Raw genomic sequence first — 13,480 nt, 5'->3', positions numbered from 1 at the left:
AACACCCCACTGTGTAATTGGATCCTGGATTTCCTCACCTCCAGACCACAATCAGTGAGGATTGCTAAGAACACTTCCTCCACAATCTCCACCAGTACTGGAGCACCACAGGGCTGTGTTCTTAGCCCCTGCTCTACTCACTTTACACCTACAACCGTGTATCTCGGTACGACAATAACACCATCTACAAACTTGCTGACAATACCACAGAATGATAATTCTGCCTGACTTGCAGAAAAGAATGTCAGGGCTGTAAGTGATGCCATGTATATATTCTGAAATAAATCTGACATCTGAATGGCCCGCCTGTCTGCTGAATTGTCTGTCAACTTGCCAGGATCACCATTGCTCTTGTTGAACTGCAGTGTGAGTGGTGGACAGAGGAGATAAGGTTCAACACCACTTTTGTCTTGCATCTAGCTCCAATTTATTACTTGAGTGTTGCCAAAAATTGAGACTCTGGAATTCTTGGGTGGCACAATTAGTGAAGCGGTTAGCGCAATGCGATTACAGAACCTTTGGGGTTCGAATCTGGCGCTGTCTGTAAGGAGTTTGTACATTCTCCCCGTGTCTGCATGCGTTTTGTCCAGATGTTCTGGTTTCCTCTCGCCCTCCAAAAATGTAGATTAAACGGAGTATTTGGATGGCGTGAGCTGGAAGGGTCTGTTTCTATGCTGCATGTCTGAATTTAAATGCAAAATATTTGGCATTGGAACACACACCTTTCTCCTAAATTTACAAACCCAAGCTGTACGAAGGGGTTCAACCCAATACGTGAACTCTCCACGGATGCTGCCTAACCAGATGTGTTCCTCCATTGTCTCATTTTTTGCTCAAGATTCTGGTTTTAGGATTTTTTTTTCTTTCCATGTTATTCTTTCCTAGTTTACAGCATCTACTTTCTATCCTTGGTCTCTGGACAAGAACAAATATACAGCAGCTCTTCAGGCAGTTAGTGAAACTGGTGAAACACAAGGACATGTGAATCCCATTGTGATGTGCTGAGGCCGTTTTGTGACATCAAAGCAGCCATTGGAAAAATGCAGATTGTGGATGGACAGTTACATGTAACTGCCGAGCTCCTGTAGATTCCCCAGAAGGTGGTTGACTTGAGATAGAAGAGGGGCAATTCTAGCAAGGGGGGAAAAAAATTACAGCAATCGCCATCCCTGTAATATATGGTAGGAACTCACAAAATGTGGATGATTTAGAGACAACTGGTCCCCTGTAGCATTTGTTATTTGCCCAGTGATTACATTCAGAGCTTTAATAAGTGAAGATCAAAGGGGAAGGTGTAGCAGCGTCTACTCTGCAACCAAACGGGTTGAGTTCAGTGAGCAAAATTGATTTATTGAAGTCTGCCTGGCTGGCTTATGCTCCCAGCCCGGATATCGCCAGGGCATCAAGTAGGCCACAGAGCACGGGCTTCTAAGCCTGGTACAGAGGTTGGGAAGAAACCCCCCACAGCACCATTTTGGCTGGCTGCCCTGCCACGTGCGTGACATGTGGGGTTGGTTCGCGTGCCGCCACACAGCCCCCCCCAGAACCGGCGCCAATGTTCCTCTTTGTCAGGCAGCCTCGCTTCTTGGACAGAGTCGTGCCCACTGGCTCATTGGGGTCGAGGCGTGCTGGCTTTAATCTGTCCACAGTAAACAGTTCCCTCTTACCACTGATATCCAATGTGAAGGTGGATTCTGAACGCTGGATGACTCTGTACGGCCCTTCGTACAGTCTTTGAAGGGGTGCTGTGGACAGGCCTTGCCTGATAAAACATATTCTGCAGAATACAGCTCGCTGGGGACATAGGAGGCCTGTGTGCCACGTCTGGGCGGTGGTGGGGGTGTGAAGGAGTCCAACTGGGCCTGGAGGCGGCCAAGTAAACTGTGCGGTGACTGTTGAGGGCTGTGAGGTGCATTGATAAACTCACCGGGCAGGGCTAGCGGTGCACCGTAGACCAGCTCCGCCGATGACACCTGTAGGTCTTCTTTGGGTTTTGAGCGGATGCCCAGGAGTATCCAAGGCAGCTCATCCACCCAGTCAGGACCGGTGAGGCAGGCCATAAGTGCTGACTTAAGGTGCCGGTGCAATCGCTCGACCAGTCCATTGGTCTGTGGGTGATAGGCTGTTGTGTGATGCAGCTCGATTCCCGGCCTGTTGGAGAGCTGTGCCCAGAGTGCGGAGGTGAACTGTGCACCTCAGTTGCTGGTGAGTTGGGTCGGGTTGCCGAAACGGGCAACCCAACTGGTCAAAATTGCTCGAGGCATCTGGCATCGGAATCGCCTTAGGCCAGCGAGTGGTGTGGTCTACTACCATGAAAAGGTAATGGTTACCTCGGGAAACGGGTAAGGGGCTGACAATGTCCACGTGTATGTGGCTGAACCATTCTTGGACTGGTTTGAAATCCTGCATGGGCACTCTGGTGTGCTTATGTACCTTGGAAAGTTGCCAATGGGAGCAGGTCCTGGCTCAGTCTGCAATCTGCTTTCGAAGCCCATGCCAGATGAAGCGTTTTGCCACCATACAAACCATGGACCTGATGGAAGGGTGGGAAAGGTCATGGGAAAGGTGGTGGAAGATTTGCCTGTGCCACTGCTGGGGAACCATTGGTTGCAGGGTGCCCGTGGAGATGTCGCACAGGATGGTATCGTTATCGAGAGGAGTCGGGAGGTCCTGGAACTGCAGTCCCATGATGGCAGTCCTGAAGGTCTGTGCCTCTTCATCGGACTTCTGGTCCCGGACAAGCTGGTCATAGTTTAAGCTGGGTGTCAGCTAGCAAATGGCTGGTCGGGAGAGTGCATCGGTGACCACGTTGTCTTTCCCCACCTTGTGCCGAATGTTGGTGGTGAACTCCGACACAAAGGACAGATGATGCTGTTGGTGGGCAAGCCAGGGATCTCTAGCCATAGCAAGTGCCTGAGTGAGGGGTTTGTGGTCAGTAAAAAATGGTGAAAGGCCTCCCTTCTAATAAATAGCGAAAATGACACACAGCAAGGTACATGCCCAGCAACTCACAGTCGAAAGCACTATACTTGTGCTCTAGTGGACGAAAAGTCGGCTGAAGAATACCAGTGGTTTCCACCTGCTGCTCCAGGACAGCACCGATGGCAGTACCAGAGGCATTGACGGAGAGCTCCGTATGAAGGTCAGTGTGTGGGTGGACGAGCAGGATAGCCTTTGCAAGGGCACCTTTCATGGCTTCGAACGCCCTGCTGGCCTCTGGACTCCAGGCGAGCGTCTTGTCTTGTCTTGTCATTGGCCGCGATGAGTGTGAAGAGCATGATGCACGCAGCACCTGGAATAAATTGGTTATAGAAGTTGACCATATCCGCGAACTCTTGTAGCCCCTTGAGGTTGTCCAGGCACGGGAACTCCCTGATTGTGGCGATCTTCGTAGCAGCTGGTGTAGCTCCTTCAGCTGTGATGGTATGGCCCAGGAACTGCATGGACTCTTTCCCGAACTGGCATTTGGCCGGGTTGATCGTTAGGCCGAAGTCGGCCAGTCGGGACTTGTATTGTGCCCAGTCTCTGCTGGCGACAAGAATATCATCCAGATAAATGAATACAAATTTCAAATCCCAGCCTATTGTATCCATGAGGCGCTGGAAGGTCTGGGAGGCGTTCTTGAGCCTGAAAGGCATTCGTAGAAATTCGAACAAGCCGAAGGGGGTTGATGATGGTCATTTTGGTGATGTCCTCAGGGTGCACTGGGATTTGATACCTGTGCACCAGGTCAACCTTGGAGAACACCCTCACACCATGAAGGTTGGCCGTAAAGTCCTGAATGTGAGGGATCGGGTGGCGGTCAGGTACTGTCGCATCATTAAGACATCTATAATCTCTGCAGGAGTGCCAGGACCAACTGGAGCGGTGAGGCCCAAGGACAGTTGGAGCGTTGAATGATCCACAGCTCCTGCAGATCCAAGAAATCCTCTTTTGCCATCTGGAGCTTACCTGGTGGGAGCTGGCATGCCTTGGGATGGACAGACGGGCCTTGGGTGGGGATATAATGAAACACCCCATGGCGTGGTGAGGCAGTGGAAAACTGTGGCTTGAGGAGGGACAGGAACTCGTCCTTGGGTGCGCTGCAACTCGTCCTTGGGTGCGCTGCAACTCGTCCTTGGGTGCGCTGCAACTCGTCCTTGGGTGCGCTGACTGTGGACATCTGCGGCTGCTCTGTGTGTGCGGGAGGCATTGAGGTGAACAGATTGGAAGGTACGGGCATTGACAAGTTGCCTACCTCGGGGGTCGACCAGGAGCCCATGGGCAAGGAGGAAGTCGACACCCAGGATGGAGGTTTGGAGGGACGAAATGGTGAACCTCCATGAGAACTTTCGCTGGCCGAGCTGGAAGTTGACAGTCTTGTTACCATACATTCGGATTTCTGTTGAATTGTGAAGGTCCCCATGGTTGGATCCAGGACTCGATGGCTGTGGCCGGGATGACACTGATCTGGGCCCCGGTGTCGACGAGGCAGTGTCGGCCGTTGATTGCATCTTGCAGGTAGAGAAGGTTGTGTTCTTGGCTAGCTGCCGCAGCCATTAACAATGGCTGGCCTGCTTGTTTCCCTGGAACAAGCAGGGCTGGCAGCACTTCTGAGCCTTGGCTCCCCAGTGCTGGTGGAAGAAGCAGAGGCCTGAAGTGGATGGCTTGCTTCTGGCTATGCTCTTTGAGGCCCCTGCAGGGGCCAAGTGTTCCTCCGCAGTGCTAGAGAAAGGTTTGGCGTGGTCATGCCTGGGGCTCGTAACCAGTTGGACTGCTGAGCCCTCTGGGAATCATTCAAGCCAGAGCTCCTGAGCTTTTTAAGCGACCTTCCTGGGGTCGTCAAAGCTCTCCTGGGACAGTAACAGCCAGATGTCTTCGGGCATATGGTTGAGGAAGATGCGCTCGAAGAGTGGGCAGTCAGTGTGATCGCCCATGAGCGCGAGCATCTCATCCATCAATGCGATTAGAGTTCTGTCTCCCAAGGCGAAGCAACTGAGTGGCACGTTGGCACCTGGAGAGACTGAGAGAGCCGGTGAGCACCCACTTGATGGTCCCATACTCATCTTCTGCGGGAGGGTGCTGAATGAAGTGCAGCACTCGTTTGGCAATGGCCTGGTCCAGGGTGGCGACCACATTATAAAACTTGGTCATATCTGATTAAATCTGGCGGAGGTGAAACTGAGCCTCTGTGTGGCTGAACCAGGTCTCAGGTTCCTGAACCCAGAAGCCAGGAAGCTTGATGGCTATAGCAGTGATCGAAGAGTCGTTCATATCAGGTTCAAAGGCATTTGAATCTGTTGGGGTCACCAATGTAGCGACGTCTACTCTGCTTATTGAATAACTCCACAACCAAATGGGTTGAGTTCAGTGAGCAAAACTGATATATTGAGGTCGGCCTGGCTGGTGTTATGCTCCCAGCCCGGACCTGGCTGAGAACCACACCGTGGGCCCTGACGCCATCAGGGTGTCACATGGGCTGCAGAGTACGGGCTTCGAAGCCTGGTGCAGAGGTTGGGAAGAAACCTCTGATGGCACCAGTTTGGCCGGCTGCCCCGCTGCGTGCGTGACATGTGGGGCCGGTTTGCCTGCCTAATGGCGTACCGCCACAAAATAAATATTCCAAGATAAACAAAAGAAAGTGAGGTAAATCAGTGGGTGATAAGGCCCTAATGTTTCTAAGTATGATGACTGCAGAAAGTAATGAGATAAATTAAAAATCTCCCCAAAACAGGTATAGAGACCAGACAGGGCAATCAGCTTGTGTCCTTCGTTCACTTAATCCACTTCGCGGCCAACTTCCACCCCAATCTCAAACTCACCTGGCCCATCTCTGACAATGCTCTCCCCTTCCTGGATAGCACTCCATCTCAGGAGACAAGGTTTCCACCGACATATAACAAACCCACTAACTCTCACACGCCCTCACACCCAGTTCCCTGCAAGGATTCCATCCCCTTCTTTCAATTTCTCTGTCTCTGCTGCATCTGTTCCCATGATGTGGTTTTCCAGCCCAGATTACTTAAAATATCCACCTCCTTCCACAAACGTGGCTTTCCCTCCACCACTATCACCCACATCTCCTCCATTTCCCATTCATCTGCCCTGGCCCCCCGACCCCAGATGTGACAAACATAGAATCCCCCTCATCCTCACCTACCTTGCCACCAGCCTCTGCCACATCCTTATCTACCACCCCACCAGCCTCCCTATCCAACACATTATCCTCCAGAATTTCTAGTATTTACTACAGGATCCCACTACCCGACACATCTTCCCCTCTCGGCCATCTGTAGGGGCCACTCCCTCCATGACTCCCTTGTGCCCTCATTCCTCCCCACCAATTGCCCCCTGGCACCTTCACCTGTGGCCACAGGTGCCACACATCCCCACACCTCCTCCATCACCACGGTCCGGGGCCCCAAACAGACCTTTTAAGTGAAGCAACACTTCATGTGTATAACCACAGGATTGATTTACTGCATCCAGTGCTCCCTTTATGGTCTTCTCTGCATCGGAGAGACTGGGAGATCGCTTGGTTGAGCACCTTTGCTCTGTCTGCACCAGTAGCCATCCATTTTAGTTCTGTGTCACACTCCCACACCTGTCCATGGCCTTGTGTATTATCCCACACCTGCAAATTGGAGGAACAATGTCTGTTTTTTTTCCCTCATTTACATTATGAGTCTGTGCAGCCACATTAACCCTTTCAATCACATGTTGTTGCTCATAACTATCGCTGAGAAATAGTTATGACAAGTAATGGTAAATGGACAGAGAATAAGAAGTGGCCAACATTATATCACATCTATTGCAACGCCAAGAAGGAACATAAACCCAAAACAATTATCAGTCGGTTGCTATTCGAATCCAATAACACATTGAGCCATGACTTCATCTAGTAAGAGATCCAATTTGGAGATTAACATTCCCTTTCATCCAACAGCAAACACATTCACAATCAAATTAACTTTAATCAAAGCAGTCATCATCTAACAAGTAATTAAGGATTAATCAGAGATACTCCCATTTCCTCATTGGGCAGTGATATTCCCACTTTCACAAGGACTGGGGAGTCTCAGAATTAATCTTTTGTTAGTCAGTGACATTTTCAGCACCAAATGACATGGAGGGGAGAGGATTGGAGGGGTATGGACCAGGTGCTGGTCAACGGGACTAGGAGGGTGGGGATTTGTTCAGGCATGGACTAGTAGGGCCAAACTGGCCTGTTCTGTGCTGTATATGGTTCTTTTCTTTGGCTTGGCTTCGCGGACGAAGATTTATGGAGGGGGTAAAAGTCCACGTCAGCTGCAGGCTCGTTTGTGGCTGACAAGTCCGATGCGGGACATATATGGTTATATGGTTATATAATATGGTAATTTGAAGTTTAGCTGTGCTGAAAGGCCCACCCTCAATTTGTTACTGTCAGACCAGTGGGCTGCACACCACACGTCAATACATTCAGTTCCCAAGGAAAATCAAATGTTTTTAACTCAAGGTGGGTTCTTGGGTAAATCAGTTACACCAATAACAATTAAATACTGACCAGCAATTGGTGACAATCCAACAGCAGCTCGATCAACATTTGGAATTGGCAAGGGAATCAGGGATAATTTCATATCTCCCAAAGAAGAACAATCTTCGCATCCAGCCATCTAAGATTAATTGATGGTGACCCAATCCAAACAACAATTAAGCATCAGTCAATGGTCATTGCAGCTTTACAAATACAGCAGATAGTGTGAGGTCAGCTTATAGCAATACCAGCTTCTAAATAAAAATATATTCGACACCATTTTACACATGGAGCATGAACAGCACAGAACCAAAGTAATGGAGGGTGAGCTTTCACCAGAGAGCAAAAGCAAACTGGCAGACTGCACGACCTCCAGTGCACCAGACCTTGAAAGCCCAGCTAATGATGAAAGTGGTCAAAGTGGACATCAAAGCCTCATCATAAACAACTTGTTAATGCCTCCCCAAATATCAGACGCAGACATTGCTACTTCAACAGAATTGGAAAGTGTGGAGAGCAGTGAGCACAGAATAAAAGAATTTAAATAATCAGCCTCCATAGCTGGGTTTCCAAGAAGAAAGGATCCAATGGGAGGCATCAGCTTTATGGCACAATCCCAAACAGATCATTCAGATTTGACAGACAGTGATAATTCCAGTTTGACAGCAAATTAGAATTTTGTCAGTGACGTTGAATTAAAATCTAGCCACAGTGCTGTTTTAACAGATGGCTGTAGTTCCCCTGGACAAAATTTCAACCATAAAGAAATTAATTCAATTAATGCAGCTACAGCATCAAATTACCTTGAAGGAGCTTCAGAGCATAATGTGACAAAGCACAATATCAAACAACAACATATAGTGGCCAGCAAGAATGTCGTTACACAAGAGAATGGTGCTTCTGCTACAGATACCAAGAAAATTCCCTAATTATGTAACCGCTATTCCATCAGTTAATGAAGATTACCCACCAGACCCAAATTTATCATCAATCAACCTCTTAGAGAATCGAAAAGAGGATAGAATTTCAACCTGGAAAGGCACAGATTCAACAAAATATAATTTTAACGTCAACACCAATGACGCAAGATCTCTAGTTACCGTTACTCAAGCGGAAGATGCCTTAACACCACAACTCATCAATTATGAGTCTTTAACAGTTCCTCCAGGTTTAATCGACAAAATCCAGAAGGTACCTAGAAAACCAAAGATGTTTAACAGAAAGTTTATCCAGACGGAACATTACAAGACATTCACTTCTCATAGCAGCCAAACCGACAATTTCATGCTATACAATTACAGCCCAATAGAAAATAGCCAAGTCCCAACTAGCGGAGGTTTTGGCCGAACAAAACACCATTTGGAAATCAGCAACTATTCCAGTGTAGCAGAAAGTGAAATAATGGTCAGTAGCTGTAACTCAATAAGTCTTCTGGAACCCGCTAATCCAGAAGAAGATGAAACAATAGACAACAGCTCCAATGCAAGTCATCCATCAGGACATGTTTTAATAGCCACTAGCTCCTACAGGCCAGTAAATTATCCTCTGTCAGACAGTAACAATTCCACTCCACCAAGTCACGAGTCATAATCCAGCAGCCGGTATCACCCAAGAATAATTTTGATACAAAAGGAACAGAATCACCAACCAGTAAATATGTCAGAATAGCGCAATGCCATGTGTCAAACAGTGCACATTGGAGTCCAAAGTATATTACAGCAGGGGGCAGGAATCTCATCAGCTTACGAATGAGTCAAACAAAAGAAAATAACAATTGGGATTGAAAAGAACTTGAAAGGCCAGTTGCCAACTATCCAAAACTACTGGCAGCTGCCTACAAATCTACTCCAAAGGAAGAAGCAACATCGTCTGGTCACGAAACTGCTACAAGAGAAGGCAATTCATCACGAGGGAGTGAAATTTCACTGCAGGATGAAATAACATCAGCCAGGAGTGAAACCAGTCCAAGAAGAACCTCATTTACTGTCAGCAGCGTTGACCTTCCAGCAGGAAATGAATTGCCGGTCAGGAACCTTCAGAAATAGATTGTCACCCAGTTACACTGCCGATGAAACAGAACAAGGTATAATAGAAAAGAACCTGCCAACAGAGAGTCCACTACTAATCAGTAATAATTCAAATCCTGGAGAACGTGCAACTATAATCAGAAGCTATAAAAAAATTTAACAAAATATCAGTTGCTTTCCAGATCACCATCAGAACAAGGTGGCTCAGAGAGGAGCCAGCTATCAGTGCAAGTCACTAATGAAGCCAATCAAACAAATATAAAGCACAATTCAGAAAGGCATTACCAGTGAGCATCAGTTCCAGCTTACCGGCACATCTAAAGCTCATCAAGAGCCATTCCAAACTCTTGAGATATCCACCTTCAGCAACTCTATTTCACCAGTGAACCTGCCATGATGTGGCATTCAAAGTAATCCAGCAGCGAGTCGATTGCAAATCAACAGCAATTCAATGAGAGTCAGTGGTTATCAGAAACCATTGCCAGGCAGCAATACTTTCAGTTCAGCTAGAAACCAAAAGAATCGAAGAGTGAGTTGTCTTTCCACTCCAGCAGCGCATGCACCTCCAGACTGTAGATATACCAAGTTAAGACATCAAATGTCAAAACAAAACTACTCCATTCCTTCAGAATATCCAACAACAAGCAATGGCCAAAACATCCCAGAAGTCAACAGCCAGACAATCCCAATTGTCAGCGACCATTCGGTCGGCAGCTGAACAAATCCAGCTATCAGTAGCCAAAACAATCTAGCCTCCTTTAGTGACAGCAGTCCTACAGGATGCTACGTGCAAGGCAGTAGCAATAAATAGCGCAAGAGTAGATTTCTCAAACCAATAAAAGCTGGATTGTTAAACTATAACAATTAAAACTAATACCACAGCCATAGCAGGCCACTAAGGTCCAATTGCCCCCCTCCCACCCCCCAACAATTTGAGAAGAACAAACATGGAACTTTACCCAGCAGCAATCCCAAGCTAATAAGATAGCAAATGCACTTCAACAGGTCCTGAAACAAGTCTAGCAGCAAGTTCACTGGCAGCCAAATGATAATTCCAACTGAATTGAGTATTTTAATGCGACACAGAGTAGATTCCAATTTCCACGTAGTGAACTCTCAAATAACTTGAAACATTAGTCACCAACTATCATTGCCTACTCTACTTCTTACTGAACAGAATTAGTCAGAAAATAATGATCAGCTCAAGTCAATCATATCAGTACATTAAATGGTTGTAATATTTATTGATTAACCATATGTTCCCCCTTGATAATTTCAATTTAATGAAACATAAGTCACTTAGTTCTAATCTTATGTTAACATTGATGACTACAAGAACGTTTTACCCTGGTATGAGACAATTTGAGGATAATTGACACCAATTCTAGATAATTAACCATTTAATTATACGAGGCAAATAATTATTCAAAGATGATTGCTCTAAGATCTCTTGTAGGAATGATAATTGAATATTAATTGTGACATCAGTCAGTTAAAAATTCATCTTATCTGGAAATTAAAGGGGATTCAACATTAATTGTGTTTTTCGTTATTTATGACTGTCCTCATTGATTGTTAGTGTTTAACATGCATGAAGCAGCTATTGCCTGCCTGATAGGTGACCTAACATCTGTCATTAACAATCTCAGACTATCACTGCAATGAAGATATTGAAAATGATACTTCTGAAAGAAAAGCAACTACCAGTTGGTCCTCAGCGGCCCAGTCGCGCAAACATCTATCTTCATTATTCCAACAAGGCAATCCAAGTTAATTGCAGGAAAGTAGAAGGCCGAGTACAATGCAATTATTTTGATTCACTTGAAACGAAGACTGTATTTATGGGGCAGCTTCAAGAAGAAGACAAAGTGTGAGGCTCTTATATTTTTATTGGGTAGAAAGAAGATTTCTATGGTTTTCAATTTCAATGTTGCTAAGAGCGATTTAATCCAAAATAAATTGCACTTCTGATCGTTTCCAGTTCAAATCATGCCAATTAACCAAGTAGTTCATGATCACATCAAACAATTCTCTTATGGTTAATCTCATATTTCCTGGAAACTTCAAAGTCATTCTTAGGGAGCTGGCTTTGGTTGACATTTTTGCATTTCCCTGCATAATGATACTTAGAAGAAAAGGGTTTCCCAAAACTTTTATCGCTTCGGGGGTGTGTGTGTGTTGTGGCACGCTGCACCAAAGGAAAACACAGGCACAATGCTGTTTGGGGCAACACAGCTTTATTCCACTCACATAAACATCTAGTTGGCTGCTAGCTGCTTGCAGTAATGATCCCGGGGAGAGAGATAGAGAGCACACGGTCGGGGACCTCAGCTTGATACAATGGGCCCTCTGGGCCCACCTGATGGTCTGATGTCATTAGGCCAGGTGCTGTGTCTCTTGGCCACCTGCTAGCCGAGTGATGTGTGTGTGTGTGTGTGTGTGTGTGTGTGTGTGTGTGTGTGTGTGTGTGTGTGTGTGTGTGTGTGTGTGTGTGTGTGTGTGTGTGTGTGTGTGTGTGTGTGTGTGTGTGAAGTTGAATAACACCAGCTGAGCATAATTACAGTGAGGATCAGAGTAGTGAAGAATCCATTCAAACTGTTCCGGGCAAGATTCCTTTGTTGAGAAAATTCTTGGAGAAAATGGCAGTGCTACCACTGGTGGAGACTTGGGGGGAGCAGGGACACAGTGCTCTTGTGGGGTCCAGTCGCCCCGTCTGACTGCCGTTAACACCATTCAGGCTTGAAACAGCCTGTTCATGAAGCTGATGGCTTCATTTTATTTGAGCCAAGGCACAGAGCCCTGCACCCAAAATGGTGGCACCTATGATCGGCAGCAACCACGAGGAGTTGCAGATGCCAGGGGAGCAGCAGATTGATTTAGGACAACAGAAAACAGGGAGAATGCCCCCTGTTTGAGAAGGAGAGGTGGAGGAGACGATCCATGGGATAGTGACCAGTGAGGGGCTCTAAAGCGAAAGAACCTCCACAGGCTGTTGGTAACCATGATCGGGGGATTCACATTGTGCTGGAGACTGGCTTAAGACTGGCTGATGGGGGTACCAGGTATGAAACTGGGATGCGAGGGAGTGCTGAGGGCGCTGAAGGGATCCTGATCGTGTCGGAGGTTCAGATCTGGAGCTCGGGCTGCTGATCATTTGGACCAGACTCTGTGTGGCTGCGGAGACTGTGGCAGCGCTGGAGGCGAATCTACAGACACTCAGTGACTCTGGGGTGGGGGGTGGGGGGGGGGGAAACGACTCCCTTTTTTGCTTCTCTTCCTCTGACTTTAAGAGGCAATTTCTGTTGATGGCGAACCTTTCTGCCTTACAGCAGACTGAGGCAAATTCTGTGTAATATTGCACTGTTTTTAATTTCATGGCAATGAAGGAATCTTGAATCAAAAGGGCGCTGCTATAAACAACAGGAGTGGAGATCTTGTGGAAGTGCCTGTAGGCTCCACAACCAATCAACAAAAGCTGAGTCAAGACAACAGTAATGCTCCATAACTCCAAAAGACTGGAAGTTAGGCTTTAATTAGCAATAGGATGGATAGCAATAGGATGGAGGCAGGTCCATGCTGGTTGACTGTCCTGAACTGGGGAGGAGGATTGTGGGAAAGTCACCTTTATTCAGCAGTCTGTGGGAGGATGTCCAGGCAGGTAAACATACATACAATGGTTTACCGCATTCGCCCCTTGTTTTAGAAAGAGTCCGGTGGGTGAAGTGAATTAGATGTTATTATAAAATATGTCTTTCAGATGGTCTGGTCTGCCGCTGCGACCATCGTCCAGCTGTTCAGTCCTGGACAGTTTGGAACACCTGTAAGCAGTCGTCAGTGTTGGCTTGGTGGATGCGGAACGACGAGTCTGGCATGCCATCCGCTGGGGCTGGGGTAACACGCCATGGCCCTGGTGCTTCGTGGGTAACGATAGGTGAGGGGGATGCGGGGTGATCAGTTA

The 13,480-nt window shown here is 47.2% G+C and overlaps 1 long non-coding RNA gene across 1 annotated transcript; it reads left to right on the top strand.

Moving 5' to 3' along the window:
* The first annotated feature begins 1,047 nt into the window (after positions 1-1,047).
* LOC138743665 (uncharacterized) lies at positions 1,048-11,498 on the top strand. The gene is made up of 2 exons (XR_011345000.1): positions 1,048-1,181; positions 11,172-11,498. It is a non-coding gene; the product is annotated as an uncharacterized lncRNA (long non-coding RNA).
* Positions 11,499-13,480: the final 1,982 nt, after the last annotated feature.

Source organism: Narcine bancroftii, chromosome 9 (genome assembly GCF_036971445.1).
Source record: "Narcine bancroftii isolate sNarBan1 chromosome 9, sNarBan1.hap1, whole genome shotgun sequence".
Lineage (NCBI taxonomy): Eukaryota > Metazoa > Chordata > Chondrichthyes > Torpediniformes > Narcinidae > Narcine > Narcine bancroftii.
The sequence above is the reverse complement of the archived record's forward strand: the minus strand, read 5'-3'. Positions and strand labels throughout refer to the sequence as shown.